Source organism: Nyctibius grandis, chromosome 6 (assembly GCF_013368605.1).
Source record: "Nyctibius grandis isolate bNycGra1 chromosome 6, bNycGra1.pri, whole genome shotgun sequence".
NCBI classification, from domain to species: domain Eukaryota; kingdom Metazoa; phylum Chordata; class Aves; order Nyctibiiformes; family Nyctibiidae; genus Nyctibius; species Nyctibius grandis.
The window spans coordinates 87,572,169-87,592,366 of NC_090663.1; the positions used below are offsets into that span (position 1 = coordinate 87,572,169).

The 20,198-nt window shown below is 46.7% G+C and overlaps 1 long non-coding RNA gene across 1 annotated transcript in view; it reads left to right on the top strand.

Moving 5' to 3' along the window:
- The window catches only part of LOC137664577 (uncharacterized), a 37,729-nt gene extending 25,061 nt beyond the window's left edge, over positions 1 to 12,668 (top strand). The window contains exons 3-6 of the long non-coding RNA XR_011048353.1: positions 2,790 to 2,949; positions 6,646 to 6,786; positions 11,742 to 11,996; positions 12,637 to 12,668. This is a non-coding gene — a long non-coding RNA (uncharacterized lncRNA). The remainder of the gene's footprint in view (positions 1 to 2,789; positions 2,950 to 6,645; positions 6,787 to 11,741; positions 11,997 to 12,636) is intronic.
- Positions 12,669 to 20,198: the final 7,530 nt, after the last annotated feature.

Here is a 20,198-nt window from a genome sequence, read left to right on the forward strand (position 1 = left end):
CGATGTTTTTTCTTTTTTTTTTTTCTTAGTGCAGAAGGGAGCATTTAAAAAAGGTGGTCTCCTGGGCATTTTAACAACAGTAGTCTTTGTGGTCACCATTATGTATTCGAGCCCTGGTTCTGTGCTGGTGGAAGCAGTTGAGAGTCAATTTCTGTTTGTTTCGTTTATCTTCTGTCATCATAGCACAGTTTTGGGTCCTGCAATATCTGCCTTTCCTCCTCTGGCTTGATGATAGTGTAAAAGCAGCTGTTCACCTCAGCAAATGTTAATCAGCTCCAAGTTTTGAAAATAATGGGTCAGAGCCTGCTGTCACTTGTAGGGCATGTTGTTCCAGTGGCTTGTCACTGGAAACAGAAGGGTTTCCACTAGGTGTGGGTGTAAACCCCAAGTTTGACCAGTTTCCCTCTAAACCTGCAGGCTGATTTCTGGCATCGGATACAAACCTGTTACTACAACTGTACCTGCCACTGTCCCCAGGCTGAGGTTTTACCCAAGCGGGTGTGATGTAGAATCCCAGGATGTCAACGCTTGGCCCTAGAGCCAGCAGCTGTGCCCAAGTGCAGGTTATCAGACATAGGAGCCAGCAGCCAGCACAGGGAGAAGCGTACTGCAAAGTCCAGAGGTTTCAGAGAAGGCATCCTTAAATTTGAAGTGTCACTATTGGCAGGCTGGTATGGCAGTGCTGTCTGTGTGAGGGCTTTAGGAAGAGAGTGCCTGCCTCCTGAATCGCCGTCCAACGTAACGGCAAGATCATCCTGTTTGTGAAATGATGGCATTTTAATCAACTGGAGAAAGCAGCTTGAGCTGGCAGAGTTCCTCTGCCTTCTCCCCCTTTTTTCCTCCCCTTTCCAGCACTCATTCCATGCAGCTAAACTGTGGCCAGAAGGATTTTGCAGAGCGCCGTTCCAACGGTGTTCTCTCCAGAACCCAGACACCCTCCGCTCCTTCGTTCTGCCAGCAGCGAATTTCTAGGAGTGATTTATAAAGTCCCAGGCCTGGGGGCTTTGTAAGGGAAATGCTGACAGACCCTTAACTGTAGCATTGTGCGATGCAACGCTGTAATACAATGAATAATATTCATGAATCTGCCATAACGCTGGATATTATCACTCATTACCATTGTAAGAAAGGGATGATTAAACTAATAGTTACTGAGAGACATTTCTGGTGACAGGAGGCAATGATTAGAATGAACTGACTTCAATATACATTTAGAACTGGGAATAATGGGATGTGGCAGGAAGCCAATAAGTGAACATGGCCCACAGCTCTGATCAATGAATTACTTCTTTTCCGCTTTACAGCAGTACATGGTGTTTAATGAAAAATCAATAGCCCCCTGTAATTCAAAACCCTAATCAATCATTTGACCTGAAGCTTTCCCTTTTTTTCTCTTTTTTTTCCTTCCCCTGCCTCCCCTACCAGGGAAGATGTCTTCAGCTGATGACACAGTTCAGTTGCAAGATGCAGTACTTCACAAGGCTCGCAGAAGGAACCTGACACAGGTCTGCTGCAATTTATACCAGCCACAACATCTATATTTATATGGAAAATATGGGGATGGACTTGGTCGGATGTGGTCCCGCATGAAGGCATCTGTGGCCCGAGGCAAGTTGAGAATGGTTGGCCCCTTTCTTCAGGCTGCAGCCACTTCTGTTATGTCTTACAGAGAAGTTTTTTATCTGAGTTTTGCTGGGAAGTTGAAGAGATGTTGCTGGTATTGCTATCTCTGCAGGGTCTTACTGGGCTGAACTGATAGCAGGTGTGATGTTGGGCCTGTGTGCAATTGCTCCTGATCTGCATCAGAAGTCTGGCGTGTCAGCAGCACCTTGTTCAAGAGGTTAGTGAAGCTGAGGAGCAGCATTTCCATCCCAAGGATAACCCATTTCTGTGAACCAATAATAAAACCCTACTCAGCAAGTTCCCAGAAGGGACAGATTTTGGAAAGCTATGAGGTTTTATTCAAGAGCTACTCGAGTGGGTTTTTTCTTCTCTTTTTTTTGTGTCTTTCGTCTCCCTTGCTGCTTCTTGCTCTAATCTTGTCACCAGCTACCAGAATCAAACGTTGTCTCCAAGGGAAGAAAACGAAGCATTGACAATGGCAAAGACCTGCAGCCCTAACAGCCTCTTCCTGACTGTTTTGCTCAGCCTGCTTCTAAATGATTCAGTGACAAAATGTCACCCTTTTCCCTTCCAAGACAGCTCATAAATGGGAAGGTTTTTGCTCATAACCTAGGCTCGAAGTTAGTGTCTCAGTATGTTGGTTTTGGTCACTCTTTAACCACTAAGCAGTTTTCTTCCTTGGTGCATTAGAAAGATAAATGGGTTAAGCTAAAATTTGCAGCATCTCTCCGGTTCCTCACTCCCCACACCCACCCCTGCCCCCCTGCCATTTGTTGTGGCGCATGAGGAGGAGAGAGCAAGTGTCTCTCCTGGGTTTGACGGCTCCCTTCTGCTTCTCCCTCTCCTGTGGCCGCTGCTCTGCCTGTTAGCTGACTGGCTGATTTCCTGGCACCGAGACAGCGCCGGTCCCTCGGCGGGAGGCTGAGCACACGCGGTATTGCCAAGCAACACTTCCCCGTGGGGCGTGTGTGCCACAACTCTCGCTTGGTGTCGTGTGCTCCAGGCTTCTGATTTTCCTTTCCATCCGGCAAAAATGCACGTGCCTCGGGACGTGGGAGTGGGTGGGTACAAATGAGATCCTGGGGGGAATACTAGGGTGGAAGGCCCAGGTTTCCTTAGGGGCACAGACTTAGTCATAAAAGTATGTGTGTTTCGGTCTGTTTCAGAGCTTTGGGTGGAAGCTGGACCATCAAAGACTGTTCCATGTCATAGCTGCGCACACACGTGTATGCTTCTCTCATGAAAGCGTCGATTGCTTCCCTGACCACTGACATGCTGGGCTGGCATCTGTCACTGCACTCTACGAACCTCGGCTGGACACGGCAGGTACGGCCCTGGAGGCAGGGGAACCTCAGGTGAAACCAAACTGCTTCGAGCACGTCTTCCACGCCGCTGGTTTAGCTTCCCACTCTTTCTCCTTCATTCTCTCCACAGTGCTTTAGCTTAAATGACTGGTATTCCCTGTGTAACATCTTACTGACCTCCTTGCTTTGAAAACACAAGCCTTGGTTTGAGGAAAAGCTCCTTGTGTTTATAAACTACTCTTGAGAGGTGTTGCTGGGGGGAAAAGGAGTTTGTTGGAAGCGGGGAAAATTGAAACTGTCCTTGCAGGGCTGCACAGCAAAGCAGCTGCACGAGGAAAACCAGAAGCTCCCCTGGGCTGAGTATTGACCAGTGGCCGATGCATTTGTTAATTGTTCTGTTCTCATATGGAAAATACATCCCATCCTGTAATAGCTTGTTTGGTGTCAGACCTTGCTCTCTACTTGGAATACATTGCAAGTGTGCATGATGAGATAACCAAGGACTCCCCATATTGTGTAGGAATGTGTTTGGGTTCTGGACTTCTCTGGTCCAAAAGGGCTAAAAAGATGATTCCTTGCCCTGTCCTAAGGCTATCGAGACCTGGAACAAGGGGAGCAGATTTCACCCAGGAAGAACACGTTCTGGGGTAGCTGAGCAGCAGTGACTTTGGGGTTGTTCCTGAAACTGTTCCTGAGTTGGGAGAGAGAACTGAACGCAGCACTGACAACATTCATGCTGGTTTTATATGCCCTCTTTGGCTCTGAAGACACACTTGTGCCTTTTATTCCTCTTCGATTCCAGTAGCCTGAGTAGTGACACTGTTATCCTGCTGTGGGCGCAAGCCAAGTGGTCTCTGCTGTGGCTCCTTTTCTGTCCCACAGTTCCCAGACCTTCACTGCTGTTTAGTGTGAAAGAGGACTGGACAAGGGCTTTGGGGTTTGGCTTCAGGAGAGATGATCCCTTAAATGCAAGGAAAATAGAAAGAGTGAAACCGTCTTTCCTCGAGAGCTCACTTCCCAGTGCCACCAGTGAGCCTGCCACCAGAGCCACATCCGTGGCTCTGAGCTGTCCACTTGGTCACTGGAACGGTGGGTACCAGGTACCGCCCCAAATACAGCAGGGAAGCAATAATGCTTCTGATAACCACGTTGTGAGTCAGGAGGCGATGAAACTCTCAGTCTGGATGTTGCAAACCTCACCCCGCCAACGGAGTGAGTGAATTTGCAATAACACTGCAATTGCTGCAATGGCAGCTTGGCAGGCGGCTGCTGGAGCACCGAGCAGCTCTCAAGCTGTGGTAAATACACTCTGCATCACAGTTATGTACCAGGCCACGTCCTACCCCGAGCTCGTTTGCTAAACAAAAAGGGCCAGCTCCTCCGTTGGTGTAAACTGGGGTAGCGCCGCTGACTTGGGTGAGTGAGGGCTTAACCCTGGCGTGGTTCTCTGAAGTCTTGCTATCAATCTCTTCATCTAATCTCATGCCTTTTAGAGATGAACCTGTATTTTTACCTTCTCCTGCATAACTGAATTGATTTCTATTTTTTATAAATACTGTTTGTTAATTCACATTGTGTATCTGGCTGACCAATTATATGCATGGCCATATTGTGTGACTGCAGCAGTCTGGTGCAGCGCAAGGAATGCCACATCATGTGAGACGTTTCATCTCTGTGAGTAACCTAGTCACTGTGGTAAATGAATACATGAATACAGTACATCCAGGAGAGATTAAACGTATTGACCGCTGCCTCTAGTCACCATACAAATGTCATTGTTTTTTAATTTTTTTTATCCCCCCTTTCTTGTTTTCCCGACACATTTTGGTCCCCTTTTCACTTCTCCCCTTTTCCCTTAAGTAGAGATGACACAGATCAATACCTTTGATGGAAAGTAATAATCAGGCCTATTAAGTGACAAAGGTTTACTCTGTAACAGCTGTGCTGGCGGGAGAGGAGAGCTTGTCTGACTAATGAATCATGAAACAATCAGGCAGTAGCCATTTGTGTTTAGATCTGTAAATATGGTGTGGTTCAAGTGCCAGACCATCTCCAGCACTCCAGCTGGGGGCACAGATGGTCCACATTCAGAACAGCACAAGTGTAAAGAAAAGCTTCCCCCTCCTTCCCCCTCTCCTCCTCGGTCCCATACTGCCCCTCTCAAAGGAGCAGACCAGCTAGCTTGAGGATAAACTTGTGGTGCGGGCAGGAGTCGTAACGTTGGCTGTTCACACTGAGCAGCTCCCAGCAGAACGCGTGCTTCCTCGCGTGTCCCAGGCGGGGGGCAAGCCAGGAGAACCCTCGAATCCTCTGTGCTGTACAAGTCCTACGTTTGGGACTAAACATTGGGTTTTGTTCCTTGCTTTCCACTCCTTTGGTTTCTTCTTCATGCTCTGCTGACAGATTTCCTTCCGAGAGGCGTGATGGTGTCACCTTGTTAGCTCCAAAAGGGCCAGTGAGGAATCAGGAATTCAAAGGTAAAGCGCGGGAGCACAGGCCCAGCGAGAGAGGGAGAGAGATAAAGTTGTCAGGGGGTTGAGCTGTTCCCACTCTCTTGACTTCAGCTGAGAGTGCTGCCCTCAGTCCTGGTGGGTGATGCAGCTTTTCCCTCGGCCTCCTGCGGGAGGCTGGGGGTCCCAGCTGACACGGAAGATGCTTCTCATTCTTCTTGTTATTTTCTCATTCCCCAAGAGCTGGTACCACGACAGTGAATACATGGTGAGTGCGAGGAAAACAGCAAAGCAAGTAGCCCTATTTATGCAAAATATAAGTTGTTAAATTTAGACAGGTTGGACTGTTTTAAATATGGACTTCAATGCAGGGAATTAGAGACCTGCTTTTCTGCTGTTAAAACTGATGGGAGTCCAGAGAATCCAAACAGCGGGAGAAGGTACAATACAGAAAAAATAACAATTTTGGGCCGCAAAGATCTCCCTTTAATCAGTGTGTGATGTGGGATGCTTAATTGCCCATTGCAATTAAGGTTACCGCTCTGGAGCATTTATTTCTTTGACAGCATATACATGTTTGTGTGTATGTGTTTGTGTCCATCGATACACGCAACACTTTTGCTGCGTGTGAGCTCCTTAATCCAAGCGCTTCGGGGCTGCACCTCGGTGTGGCTCAGTGAAAGAGGCTGTTGCTGCAGTGGGGCAGCTGCTAGTGCAAATATCTATTCTTTGGACACGCTTCGGGTTTCTTGTGCTGCAAATGGGTCATCTAGCACGAGATGAAACACAGGAATAGCTCTGTGTGTGGCACACCAAAATTCACCTGCTGGCCGACGCACGGAGTGACGGAGGCAGGAACGGGTGAGCGTGCAGGTAACCGACTGCCTGGGATTGCTGCTGCTTGGAGCAGCAAGGCTCTGTTGCTGAGACAATGCTTGCATAAATATGTCTGTCTCTACCCTGCTAGAGTTATAGCGTGTACTTGAAAGCATTCAAAAAATGTTTTCGTTGTCTTTTTGTTGTCTTCTAACAAAAGAAGGGGCGATGGTGGTGGGATACCATTGTCCAGATTGGTCAGGGGGAGGAAATGACGAGTTATTAAGCTCTGTGATCTGCTTTTCAAACCTCTCTGAAGAAGGCAGTACCATCAGAAGTGAGGGGATGACTTGCCATTCTTATTTTAGTATTTATTTACCTTAGGAGTATCCAGTTTGCTAACACGTCTGCTTGTTGTTGATTTCTTTTACGGATTGCTGCTCCCTCAGCAGGTTCCTGGCTGCGGTGGGAAGCTGGTACCTTCAAGGACATGTCTTTCCAGTGGGTCTTGCCCGAGGCTCCAGCTCTGCCTAGGCAATCCTGTGCTGCATCTTCTGTGGTTGTTCCTGCCCGGACAGCAATATGCTGCAAACGTGAGTCAGCGAGGGCATTTCACCTGTTGGTAATTAATGCTCATTTCACTCTTGCTCTATGAATAACTCTGTAGGGCACACACCAATGAAAAGACACATCCCCATTTAGATGTGAAAAACAGGTAGGTTTCTGTGCCTGCATTCTAGCTGCTGCTGACTCTCTGGCAGCCTACAAGGGCCAAAGACATATAAAGCCATGTGGTGTCCAAAACTTCCCGGGTAAGGCACCCCATCAGCTGCTTGAAGGTTGAAACATGTGCAAAGAATGGAGAAGACTATGGACACTTGTCTGCTTTCTGCTGTACAGTAGGAAAAAAATCTGAGGAGGCTCGGTGAATGGATGTCTGCTGGCAGGCCCAAGAGTTGAAGTTGGTCTTTTCCTTTTCCCTACAAAGGGTCAGAATACGAATCTCATCATGAGTGCTCCCTGCTCAGTACAAATGACCTAAAATGTGGGATCCAATCACCTGCATTTCAGACTGTATGAAGTGAGCTCTGTGGATTTAGTTATGCTGAAGAACTGTACAGACCTGTTGGAACTGCAGCAATGGTGGCCCGGTCAGCCAGAGAGGGTGGTGGTTGGCTTGGCTTGAGGTGGTTTCTCATCTAGCCACAGCCCAGTCCTTCGGCTGCTGTAGGTTGCTGGGTACCCTCCCGACATAAAGGTTTGGCTCCTTGTCCCTCGAGGGCTCGGCCCACGATGTTCACCCTTGCGGGGCTTTTTCACGAGTGTTTGACAGTCCCTCCGCCGTGATAGCTCAGGGTGACGTAGTCTGAGATAGGGATAAAGGGCAAAAGGGAAGAGGGAGACTCCTTTTTTCTTTTTCCTTTCTTTTTTCAAGCCATTATTTTGTGTGGACAAAGGAGCAAGTTTGCCAAAACCCTAAGAAATACAGATTTTCTGGACTTCAACAATAGTACCATTCTTCCCCAAAATCACATTATGTCCCACCTCATTTGAGCTGTTGAATGGTTATGTCATGCAAAACGGTGGATGAGAGAGAAGAGCCCCCGAACTCTTTGAGCTACATCAGTGCAATCAATAAAGCTCACAAAGGTAATTATTCTCTGATTTAAGACCTGCTCTTCTGCTTGCAGTATTATTTGCTTGCACTGACCAAAGTGCTTTTGGGAACAAAAAGAAGTTTAAACTCATATAAAAATAATTTCTCCAGGAAGTGGTTTGCATCCTTCTCTTGTCCAATAACCCTTCTTGCCTTTCTTCTTCTTCTTTTGGGGAGGGGAATAATTTTTTTTTTTTCTCATGAGCAAGGCTTAATTTTGCTTTTTGAAGGGATCTTCTTAGAAAAAGCGACTGGGGCCGTGCACAGCTGGCTTTTGAAAATTCAGTTTCTACTGAAACTTCCCTGCTATTATCTTGACAATCTTATTATTATCAAAGCATGCAAATATTAGGTATGACAATGAATGCTCACGGCAGGGAGGAACGTAGCCTGGCCATCAGAGGAAGGGGGCCACGAACAATTGTGCCCCCCGTTGCAAAAGCCATAATAATTTAATATTCCATACTGGGAGTCTCCATTTTCTGCGGCCCGCACAGAGCCGCCGAGTGCGTTGTTTGCTTTTGGCCAAATCACAAGGGCCATTCCTTGAACATTTTGCATGACTTCAAATAGAGGATCATGCTGATAATGACTTCAGGGCAGGAGGTTTTGATTTTTTTTTTTAATTTATTTATTTTTTTAGCCTGGGAATAAATGATTTAACTATTAAACGGAGTCAGGCTTCTAGCTTTTGAATGTAATTTATTTCAAGGTTGTGTTCAACTTGTTAGTAGATCAACTGTTTTTCTTCTTTTGCCAACGTGCTCAGCAAAAAATAGGGAAGACGAATCAGCTAAATGTCATCGCCTTGGTGTTTTTGAAGTGCCACATATTGTAATCATTAACTACCAGCTGCATTATCTGGATATGGATTTTATTTTTGAGGACCGTGTTTATTCTCCACTAGTAAAATCCACCAGCATATAGAAGGATGTGGTAAATGTCTCATTTTAAAGGCAAGTAACGTGGCAAATTGGTCAGTTAGGTGATCTTAATGGATGTTCTTGCTGCTGTGCACAAATCTACTAGCTCCTATAGAAGTCAGACATCAGGACTTCCATCTTCCTGGAAGACTGGTGCTTCAAAACCAATTTTCCATACCCACTTTGAGTCCCGTTCTGATGTGTAGAGGAGGAACTGCACAGAGAGTGACCAAACACTGCAGAGCTGGCTACTTCAGATGTATTCTCTGCAGCATGTGAACCAACAGTTCAGTCCCTCCCAGCCACCAGAAACCCCTTGGCTGTTTTTAAGCAGAACACCCAGGAAACAGAGCCCTGGGCCTGAACTGTTGGCTTCAACAGGGCATAGATTTACCTGTTTATGGTATGAGAAAGCTTAGTAGCAAATTTTTATCAACGAACTAAAGGAGCAGGGGCGATAGGTGAAAAATTGCAGGCAGGAGCTGCTGCTAACTGGTCATTTAGAAGCTGTTATGAGGAGTTACCTCCTTGCTTGTGTGTATGTCTGCACTTGTACACAGTGCAGACAATTTTGTAAGTAGATATGCACCTGAAAAATGTTAAAGATAGCTTAGGCAAAGTTCACCCATAAATGTAGCGTTACAGTTCTAAACACATGCTGGAGATTCCCATGACCACAGGGGTCCTGCCTCTTGTTTAACAGCCTGGTGGTCTGAAACACCAAGGTCAGAGTGCAGCTATTGGGCTGTGTGTCTATTGTCTGCGCTTCTCACTTAGGCTGGGGGAAAGGATAATCGTGTCTGAGCCGACCTCCACTTCCAAGCCTGCGCCGTTTGAAGCCTGTTCATGAATTATTATGGGGAGATACTTACGCTGGGTGGCCATTTAGAGACAAGGAAGAGAGGCCTCTTTCTCCAGACGTGGGTACGGGGAGCAAGGTTTGGGTTAAGTTAGCTGGGGCACCGGGGTTAGCACCCTTGATCTTCCTTTGTTGGAAGTGGTGGGATTTTTGGCACGCAGAGAGCCAGGGTAGGGAATTCCTGCATTTCCCTGGGGCTCACCAGTGTCCCGGCAGCACAGACACAAGCCTCTGTGTGTACAAGGTTGCCGTTCATTTTTCCTGAGAAGGTAGGACCTCTTCTCCTGCTGCAGGTATATATCACACAGACTGTGGTGAACACAGGCTTGCAGGACACAGGGAGGTGGAGAGCATATGGAGAAGCACTCGGAGAGATTTGTCTTTCTGATATGCCTGTTGTCGTGGAGACTAGGAAAACATTTTGCTTGTTGTTCTTGTGAGTTGCCGCATTCATCCGTCCCTGTTTGCCTTTGGACGTCAGTGAAGCTACAGCTAGGTACAGCTGGAGAAAAGAAGAGCAGAGCATGGGTTGTTGCTGCCAAATAAGGGGACGTTTGAGGAGATTGAAAAGCAACATACTGCTTACAGGAAGAGATAATGTGCCCTTTTATACCGCAGACCTTAAGCCCCTTGTTACACGAGACCACGTTAAATTGGTACTTGGTACTGATTGCAGGATGCAAGTTGGGGAACAGTTTGGTCTGTTGGGTCAGGGGACCAATGGTTTGATCCTGTAGCAGAGAAAATGATGATAGTTGATCTCACTGCAGAGTAGCGGCCCTACAGTGCATGGCAAGAGGAGCCCAAGAAGGCTTACAAAGGGCTTTCTGTTTGATTTATCACTGCTACCCCCCCAAAGTGAACCTGGACATCAGCGAGTTTGAAAAATATTTCACGTACTTAGATGGTATAGCGATGAGTTGGGTGTAAGCATCAACGGAGAACAGTGGGCAGAGGATCAAGAAAGGCACCTTGGGCTTAGATGCAGCTGACTCATGTTATGCTGAAAGAAAGTCTGTCCTAGTGGTTGAAACACAGACCTGGCTGGAGGGAGATGAGAGCTGCAACACGTCTGACATAGGTACCCAACTTGGTGAACATCTTCCAGCGCTTTGCTGAGTATTGCTGGGCTTTGGAATACCTGCTGCTCTGCCACCAGCGTATGAGAGAGGATGAAAACACTTTAAACTCTTCGTAAATCATGGGGATTGTTTAAAAGTCCTGAGCAGATGCCGAACGCGCTGCTGGCATGGGAGGGGTTACCTGGGACACCACCTCCTGGCCCCGCTAATTGGGCTCATTTGCTGTGGCGTGGCTTCCAACACGGTTTCAGAAACTCAAGGATGTGAAAAAGATGGAGCGAAACCAATGCGAAGTGGGCTTGAAGTGACTGCTCTACTAAATGTCACCTGCACAACTAAATATAACCCCGAAAGTAGAATTGATGCTGTGCACTCCTTCGCTTTTTTATTGTGGTGAGAAAAAAAGCCAGGAACTCAGCGGGCTGTAACTTTAATAGGTCATTCCAGCCAGTGCTTACCTTTACAAAATCCTGATAGTACCGAGAAGACAATACAGTGATCAAAAGCAGTGATGAGATTTTTTAGCAGCATTAACCGCCATGACCTAGCAAAATGAAAGAAAATGGTTTAACAGAACTGTCAGATCCAATATAGCTAATAAAGGCATGGATAAATGTTTATTACATACCGGAGACAGATCATTTCTGTACAGAAATTGAGGATGACCTTTACTGATAACTCTTATCTGCCTGATATCCTGAATAAGAAAAAGAGAGGGGGAGAGAGGGCTGCACTATTGCTGATATTTATGAAAGGTGGAGGAAAATGGCAATTTGCAGATGATTATTTTTAGACAAGGGCTCTCAGGAACATAAAGACAGGGAACCGTTCATTCTGCGCAAGAGATTCCAGGCTCTGCCTTGGCTGCGTCGAGCGTAATGAGCGTGTCCAGCCAGGGGACTATTTGGGAGACGTGATTTTCATACCTTATAAATATATATACACACAGAGATATTGGTGTGTCTGTACATGTGTCTGTGTTTGGGTGAGTACCAGTCAATTCACACTGATTTTTCTCTCTGTTTAGGAAGTTCCAAAGTTCCTCAAGTAACGCTGCCGTGAGTCATCTTCCCACCTGCCAGGTCTCCAAGCTGAGCATCCACAGCTGAAAGCAGACTTCCAAGAGAAGCCAGCTCCCCAAAGCTCCCGTCAAGACTCAATGGTCAGACCTACAGAAGAAAATGGGAAATTCAAGCGTTTATTCTGGACTGTAAATGTGATGTAAGCTGGGCACACAGGAAACGTCACCAGCTACCTGTCAGAAAGCTGACTGGAATGAGATGTGAGTGAAATCAGAATCAGGCCTGCTCTGTGCAGTTAATCATAAATAATGCTGTCTCGGTAATGGTCGCAATTAGTTATGAACTTCAATCATTTCTAGCATTTCCGTGTTGGCCAATTATGCTGCAGGAATTATCAAGTAACCCATAGCACATTAGCTTTCTGTAGTGCCATTGTTTGGACGTGCTCAGGTCACCAGATCCTCGCCAGGATGAATTAGCGCAGCTCTCGAAGTACAATGGTGCTGTGGTGATTTACACGGGCTGAAAAGCTGTCCCTTTGTCTGCTGGAGTTGTAGCAGGAGCAAGTTTAAATCACAGCTTTGCAGCAGAGGCTCTTCTGACCCAGCCTTATAGAAACAATGTTAGGTGGGTTTTCCCTCTGCTGTGCAGATGACTTATTAGATGCCAACAGTAATTCTTAGGTCTGGTGGTAGTCCAACAATAAGCTGAAATCGTACTTTAATGGTGCACTTTGCTGCTGGGAAAAGGAACACTTAATTAATGGGCTCATCTGACTTCTTGAAAAGAGAAGCCTGTCGGATAAGGAAATTTCTTAAACTAGTGCTGATGAGTGTCTTAAAACTTCCTTATGCACTTGCCCTACAGCTGATTAAAATGCCTTTTGTTTTGATTTTACAGGACCGCCGAGGTGTGCTAGGACTGCTGCTTTCTGATGGCAGGTATGCTTATTTTACTGTGGAACACTCACTTTGTTGTAAGCCTCAGCAAAACCAAGTAGTACAGCTTGTTACTGTTGTTACAGTCCTGCTCTTGAATGCTCCACGTCTGTTGCTTGACTTCTTAAGAGAACAACTGACTTTTTTTTAAGTGATTTTTTGTTTGTCAAGTTATAAGGGAAATAATATTCTTGAATGCTAAAAGGCATTTCCATGTTGGTAACCCTAAAATCCACGGCAGCTGAAGTGCTTGAATACTTTGAAGCTGCCAGACCAGGCCCACAGACGTACTGCATATTTTTTGAGAGAGCACAGTGCTCTTAACCCTCTTTTCGATGAGATCTCAAGCTCTATATTTGTTAATCCTCATAAGGCAGTCTGTCGTACTATTTCCCTGACAATAAAATGAGTCGGCAGTCTCGGTGCTTTTCCCTTGTGCGTGGATCCCAAGCCTGTAGTGTGAAGATCTTGTAGCTGGTTCTGGCCTGTGTGGTTTCAGAGAGAATTATTTTAAAGCAAAAAAACTCTTGAGGAAATTAGTTGCAGTTTTAAAACAGAATATTTTGTCAAAATCAAATTTATTTCAATGAGGAACAATCACTCTAATGGCTGAGAAGAATGCAAAGATTAAATGAGGTATGAATAGCTGTAAGATGGTCCAATTACCACCTCAGAAACAATATATTTGTAAAGTTAATTCCTCTTGAACATGAACAATCTCCTTACACTTGACCCCTCTCTATTGCCTCTTCCATGCTTGAACTCTCCTTGAACTTTGAAGATCCATCTTGAGAGTATGATATGGCCATCTCTTTTGCATCTGGTTATTTTAGCTCCAATTTGCAGCCCTAAAATGGCAATTATGGTGATATATTGCTCAAGTCACCCGACATGGATTAGTATCGGGATCAGCGCGTTTATGCACAGGAGTAGTGAATGGAGACTAGAGCTATGATTTTAAATGACTTGATTAATTCTGAAACAACACTTCAGAGTCCATTACATCCAGCAGGTGTTGGGGTGCAGGCTGCACCTTCCCTTACAGAGCACAAGCATGGCGTATTTATTGCCTTTTTGTGTGTGTGTCCAGCATTGCTTTCCTCCCCCTCGCCCCTCCTTCCTGTAGAAGTTCAGTGGCCTTTGGGGCACCTCGGACGATACTCCCTTTTCATAAATCACACGCTGAGATTCAGATGGCCCAACTGTAATATGTTCCTATAAAAAATCTCTGGGGACACAGCCTGACTGTGAGGGCTGTGACTTGTTGGATAGCAGGGCTGTTTTTTGGCTCAGGGTCAGTTAAATAATGCCAAGCCTGCATAAAATACCTGACCACATTAGTATAAATATCGCTGTCCTCTCAGAACTAACCTTGTTTGCTGGATGTGGATTTCTTCTCTCTTACTGCAGTGGTGTAGATGCTGGAACGGCTCTTCTGCCTCTCCTGTCGGTGTTACCTGCCCTTGCCCCTTTGGGGGCAGCCCAGTAGCTCTTATGCAATTAGGAACTTGGCTGGGGTATGGCTACATGCGAGGGGGTGAGGTGTTCAGCTGCTGCACAACGCTGTGGTTCCCACAGACTAGGGTTGTCCTTAAAAGTAAGAGGGTAAAATGATTGGCCTAACGAAGGGGTTTAATGTGCTTTTGATCTTTGAGCTGCTACCACACTATTTGATACGGCAAATGTTGGTGGCTAACTGTGATCTTCACTGACTTGAAAGCAGGACGAGGAGAGGCAGGTTTAGTATAAAAGTGTTGCTGCTGAGGCTGCTGGGCACCACGACGGGAGTCTTTGTGTGCTCCTTGTCCTGTGGTCAGTCTGCAGAGAGGGAGAAAATGACAGCAAACCACAGAAATCGTCTGAACTGGAGGGCGGACTGGCTTTGGATGAAGCGGGGAGAACCATGGTGAAAACTTTTGCAATACATCAGTGTGACTGTAGGGACAGCCTTTGGTACCCATCAGTTGTCACGGCTTTATTATGTGCTTGTTGCCTTTATTTTAGTCTTTGTGGCCTGATCCCGATGCTCTCTGTGTCTTGTTTCAGCTTGAATGATTCTTCCAGTTTGCCAGAGTTCAACCAAACCGAGCCACAGGCCAGGCAGGCACCGCACATGTAAATAAGGCACTATTCAGGGAGGCACCACTGAAGTGACTGCTGGATGGCCAGGGTACTCCTTCCCATGAATAAGGGGACAAAAGTCCGGGGCTAATGAGAAGGACAGCGTTTGAGTGTTTGTTTTAAAGACAGTGGCTCATTCTGCACGCTGTGGCATGGAGGCAAGGGAAATTCTGTCTGGGGTCAGGACTCTCCCAAAGGAAGCGGCTTCTGTTTGCACTGAAAATGTAAGTCCTCTTAGCAGAGGTGACAGTACATGAGCCTGCTCTGAAGTGCACTGAAATCGGTGGGAGCCTGTCTGTGTGCAGGGAATGTGCCTTAACAGGACAAGCATAACGCTTGGCTGAAGTACACAGAACTTGAACTGAAATGAGAAAGGGAACAGCTTTCAAAAAATGTGGCGCCCTAAATCTTTGCAAGTGTTTGAACCTTTTCTCTGGGTGAAGACAATGGTCTTTATTCTAGAGCAATGGTGGTATTTCTTTTAAGCTGAAGATGGAGTTTGATGGAAAGCTGAAATCCAAATGTGCCAGAGCATTTGTATTGGTTGAAATCTAACCCTAGAAAGCTGTGAAGAGCAAGGAGCAAACCTGGGCTGGATCTCAGGAGCACAGAGCTCAGCTCTTGTCTAGTCTCGCATACCTCTGTTAATATCATCTTTTCTGTGTGATAACTTTACTTAGCTTAAGTGTTAGGTCAGACACAGCGCCTGGGGCTGTGTGTACTGCAATGACAGAGGTCCTTAGCAGGTATTTCTGTTTGGGAGTTTGCCTACGGTTTAAAAAGGGACCTTAAGGTCCACCTTCTTCAGGTTGAGGGGGAAATCTTGCAGACTGGGGGCTCCTTCCTTTATTTACCTCCATCTGAAATGGAAGAGGGAGAAACTGCTGTTCCTTATTATAAATGGCACAGGTGGGGCTAGAGGGAGGCCTGCGCTAGCCTGCAGAAGGCTTGGATGACCCTTCAGCTCTGCAGTATTCTGTTCACATGTTTCAGACTACTTGTCTTCAGTTGTTCCTCTTCTGGGTGGGGTCAACCCCCTACAGACACTTTTAGTCTGTTAAATTATTCCCCTTCATTCATGGGCCAGCAGTGCTATAACTGCAGGGAAAGCCATGGGCTGAAATCCAGGAGGCTCGAGCTTAATTTCTGTCCCTGCAGTTTCCACTGGTTCACTTAACTTCTCTTTGATTGCCTCTTCTGACTTTGGACATCAGAATGGGGAGAAAATAAACAGGTTTTGCCCTGTAGCCAGTAGTGCAGTACTGTGTACCTGTCCATGTTTCTTTTTCCCTTTTAAAAATAAAATCTTCCTCTGTGTGTGTTTCCCCTCCTGCTTTACAACACACTGACTCAAACCCTCCAGCTGCTTCAGCATCTTTCTGATTCTTCTCAGCGCTCACGCTGATGTTTTCTTGCAACAAGGGGCCCGGAGCTGAATCCTGATCGAGAGGTTTTCCTGCAGGGGCCCTTGACAGCGCACGGCAGCAGCTCAGCAAACCAGGGCCTTGGTGTTTCCTACCTGTGGCACCAGGGAGATGGCTGAAGGGCTGGAAGACATGGCGATACGTGGAGATGGAGGGTGAGGAGTGGCCTGCAGGATAAATGTCTGTGATCAGAACAGAGTCCTACACGCGAGGCTGCTCTCAGGGGCAGCCATCTGGGGTGCAGGGCTCAGTCTGCTCCTGTGCTCTCACCTCCCTGTTGACGGCTCTGGGAGCTTCTGTTCGGCCACCGCCTGGATCGCCAGTTTTAGCAAGTAACAATTTCTGCCTTTAGACCTTTTGGAAGACCCACATCCTTGCTTTTTCTGAGCAAAGACGACTGTGCTGTGTAACGTGCAGCATGGCTCGCGAGCAGACCCAGTACCATACCCAGAAAACAAAGCTGTGGTGCAGGAGGGTGACAGCCAGCAGCAGCGGTGGTGATGGAGAGGGGTCTCTGTCGCACGCCTGCTCCGTTCAGGGGCAGCCATTCCTTCTGAAGCTGCTCTGACCTCGGGCGTGTTGCTGCCCACACCGCCTGTCAGGCGCCGCTCGGCCCAGCCTGCCTCTCCTCCCGCCCTCGCTGCGTGAGGAGGCGTCTGCCACAGGCACAGGCCAACCGCAGGCGTTCAGTGCAGTGCCCAGATCGGGGTTTTATTTATATCCCAACTCCCATTTCTCAGCACTGTCAATTTTTTCCCTTGCGGAGAAGCGAGAAGACAGTTAAAGGGACTTTCGGTGACATCCCCCCTGTTTAATGAAGCTTGGAGTTATGGGCAAGTGACTCGAACTGCCGTTATTATCTGCATGAGTGACTGAAGGGCGAGGGGCTAGCAGTGTGCAGAGAGCTCCGCTGCAAATGGGCACATTGATCATTGCTAATCAGACCGACCGGGTCAGGGGTGCTGCGGAGATGGAGAGCTCTGCAAAAGCTGACAAATGAAGCAGCGGAGCTTGGGGGTTAATGTAATATTCAAACAGAATGAGGTATTCATTTTCTTATAAGCTTGTCACTTTCTCTTCCTCTGACATTTTGCTGCAGACTACAATGAAGAGGCAGAGAGAGTGTTGAGAGTGTATGAGAGAGAAATGTCCTAACCCAGGGGGTAGGAGAAAGTCCTACAAGTATATCTGAAGAGCAGAAGGGAGGAGGCGTGGGGAAGTGCAGTTCTGCCTCCTTCTCATCTTTCCAGGGCTTTGCACTCTTTTACAGTAGAACACTTTTTTTTTGTTTTTGTAAAAAGGTGATTCTGCTTTGGGACCTTTTATATTTCTGCAGCCAACACTGATCTGTTGTTCTGCAAAAAAACTGCTCAGGCTGGGTTGTCTCTAGAATGGGTAAGTTTGGGGTGCTTCTCAGGCCAGAGCTGTACTGCCCTCAAGGAAAACAGACTACGTTTAGCATTGTCGGAGGTGAGGAGCTGTGCGGTGTGCTGGTATGGTGGTTGTTTTTTTTCCAGAACTGCTGTATTGAACACGGTGGGCAAAACATACGCCACGTGTCAGAAGCATCATTATTGCCTTACTTGGGCTTCCCATCACTTTCTGGCTTCTTAATAGTAAATGCCTCACCTGAGGAATTGTAAGTATCTGCTGCAAATTCACTGCACTTCCCAGTGCTTTGCCTGCTGGAAGCCAGGCCCAGAAACACACGACAGTTGTAATTCAAGTGGTGTAAAGGGTATCTCCCCAGCCCCTGCTGTATAACTGGACAAACCAGGGCACAAAAGGTTTGGTGGTTCCCTCCTGTCATCCCTGCAGGGCAGGAGAGGGACTTGAGAAGTCCCTGTTGTCAGTTCTGGGCTCTGTCCAGGTGAGTGGTCGTGTTATGGCACAGTTGAGGCTTTTGTACCTCTGAGGAAGGTAGGCACCCTGTGCTTAAGGGAACTCTTAGCAAAAGCCTGCCTGGAATTAACGATTTGAGAGATTGATTTGGCACTCTGTAGGTTAGAGGGACTTAATGCTCTGAAGAACGAGAGAGGCTTGAGAAATGCGGGGTCAGAGCTCCTGTAAGGTCTTTGCCGATTCAATAATTATCCTGGCGTTGCAATGTGGTCTGTGGTGCTGAGGTCAGCTGTTGTGGAGGGAGGACTTCACGAGGAGACCCAGAGTGCTCGAGAGCTGGAGGCCCTGTGCAGCGCAGCAGAGCTCCAGGGTTTGAGATGTAGCAAGGACCAAGTACTTGCCCTTGATATATGTGGCCATTCCTTTTCTAGACAGCTGTTGATCAGGAAATCATTCTTGAAAAATCAATCCCATTTTCTTTTTTTTAGTGGACTTTCCTGCCCATCAGAAAACTTTGAGTTCTCACGTTTTATTTTATCTCTCCCCACCCTGTTTCCTAAATATTTTCTTACTGTTGTAAAATTTAAAAGGGTTTTTTTTTGTTTTCCAACTAGCAGTTAGTTCAGAGTTGACAAGGAGGTGATGAATTAGTTCTGATTGTTTCATCCCAGGTGCAAATAACTCTCCAAGTCTGGCTAGTGGTATGCTACAGCTCTTGACCAGGAGACTACGTGGGGATGGCACGAGGAAACCTGCGTTCCCCTGGCGGTACAGGCAACAGGACATTTCTCCTTTTCAGGCTGCTCTCTGTCATAGTTTCATGATGAAGTTGGAGGGAGAAGTGGAAAGTGAGAGGAGGAGAAAAGGAAGCACACTGCTGTTTGTCTTGTGCCTTTGGAGTGCATTGCAGCTCCAGTGCAACACTAATGAAGTCAGCCTATTAACTTCACCAGACTTCAGACTGCAGTCACCAAGGTTTTGGAAAGCACAGCTCAAATTATCACATCAGAGCTGACAGGAATGGGTAATAGCAGCAGCAGCAACATATAACATAGCAACCCCCCAAATTTCTTTTCGTTTTCCCCACATAGTGCAAAAAGAAACAAAAGCCTGAAGGAAGGGCTTTGGGGAAACAGTCGCTGGGCTGGCTCTCAGGAGATGTGAATTCAGCTCTTCTTTCCCACCAGGGTGGTACAAGACCTGGCATAAGCAGCTGATTTTTTTTTTTTAAATTCTCCTTTGTTTTGCAGATCATTTCAAAATGTTCTTTTTTTCTCCCGTCTGTTTTGACTATCAGTTCTTCAAGGCTGGCATGATTTCTTACTGTGTTCCTTTTACAGAGGGGCTTTCTTCCAGCCAGAGACTGTCCTGAAGTACAGAGAATAATGCTGAATATTTGTTAATGCCGACAAGCAGAATGATTTAATCTTCTGCTCCTTTCACCAGTCCTGCAGTCTGCTGGCTGCCTGCGATGGTAGGTAGTTGGCAACATTTTTCTAAGACAAGCTCTCTCTCCCCATCAAGCTTCTGTCTCAGAGATTCATGTGAAGCATTTCAGTTTATTCAACCTTTAATCAGATGCCTGACCTGTTCTGAACAGTGCTCAGCTTATGACCTCCTCCCAATAAACAAGTTTTAAACAAGCTGCCACATCAGATTTTTTGCAGCGAACGAAAGTGAGACAGCAAGGAGAGCTCATCATGCCAAAGAGCGCTCTTTTTGCCAGGCCACTCTCTCTCCTTCCCTGCAAGAATTAATGGACTTGTTTGGAAAAGCACGGCCATCTCACTGAAAAGAAATGGTACAATTTCTTTAGCATGGAGAGATCTGCTGTTCTGTGGGGAATGAAGTGTATGTAATTAGGCAAAATGTTCTTAGTGAGTTGTCCTGGAATGAACACCGTCCAGGGTACTTTCTCCTGCTAGAGTGATTTAAAAGGTGAAGGCAAACGCCATAGCTGTCTGGACCAGTGGTCCTTTGGATACTGAGTACTTAGGAACTCACCAGTTACCGTGAGAGACAAGGAGGGTGTTTAGAGAACTCCGTGACACACTGTACCACTGATTCTCAAAATAGTGTAGTGTGCAAGTCATGTTGGAGACCTCAGGAGCATAGAGCTGGGGCTTGATGTTGAAAT